Below are 1197 nucleotides of genomic sequence, written 5' to 3'. Positions count from 1 at the left end.
TAGAGATGCTTGTTACAGCTTCACAGCATACAAGGGGTCCCCTGGAGACTAAAACTTACAAACTGGGGCTTTCTGCTGATCATTTAAGATTATCATTGACATTGTCCCTTGCAGCAGCTTTCAATCATACCCATCAGTCCTGTCACAGTCTTTGGATCAACATGACCCATCTGCGCAGCAGGACTTACATTTAGATGAGCAGTTTTAAATATATGATCTTCATTTAAGGGAAAGTATTCAAGAGGGGAAGCTCTGAGCAACATTAAATCTGCTCTAATACTTAGCACTTTCCCCGCTGGAAAAGAACATTGCTGTGGAAAAGGCCATCCTTAAAACTGATAATGCCTTCAAGGGAACAAAAGTTCAATGCAACATACCTTGGCTTTCTTGCACATCATCCCTTACAGCTTTCAAGGAAATGGGGGAACAAACAGAAAGCCTAAAGCTAGGCTGAAAAACAGGAGCAGGGAAATTCCTGTCTATCCCTTTCCCAAGCCCCACGGACGATGTTAAAGAGAGCCTGCTGAGAAAGCCCACTTGGGGTTCTGGCCTTGGGTTTCATCCTAAACCAACTTCTACTCCACTACAGAAGTTTAAAATAAAAGTGCCTCATGTTGGATTTACCTGGCATACAGCTGATGCTGCTGTAATGCTCCTCAAACAGCCTGCAGCAGAAAGCTTCCAAACCCTCGGGAAGACTGACAAAATCTTTTCTAGTTTTAAGCATTTATTCTTCACTGAATGGACAGATCGACGCATGTTGAATTGTGAAAAGTGCAGGAAACAAAAATTCATTCTTCATCTGCTGGGAAGGTGAAGGCCATTGCGTTGACATCATTCATACTCTACCCAAGGTTAACGCATGCCATATGGCTGATTCCATGTCAGTTATCACTAGTTGGCACATTACTTAAGATTAAAAATTAAATTGGAAAGGTACACTTGAAGAGTAAAACATAAGGAAGTGTATAACTGAAAGTAACAATGCTTCCCTGCAGTAAATCAACATGGAAATCTTACCTCTTGTACAAGAAATTGTTAATGAGAACTTAAATGCAGAGGAGAATCTTCCTGCCCTTCTATTGCCCCTAGATCTGGTAAATATCCTGCCAGTGATTTTCAGAAAAGAAAAACAAAAAGGATGTTTTTCTCTTGGCAAGAAGGAGGATGGCTCTGAACCACTACACCAAAAACTAT

Source organism: Pterocles gutturalis, unplaced genomic scaffold, assembly GCF_000699245.1.
Source record: "Pterocles gutturalis isolate BGI_N339 unplaced genomic scaffold, ASM69924v1 scaffold24207, whole genome shotgun sequence".
NCBI classification, from domain to species: Eukaryota; Metazoa; Chordata; class Aves; order Pterocliformes; family Pteroclidae; genus Pterocles; species Pterocles gutturalis.
The sequence above is the reverse complement of the archived record's forward strand: the minus strand, read 5'-3'. Positions refer to the sequence as shown.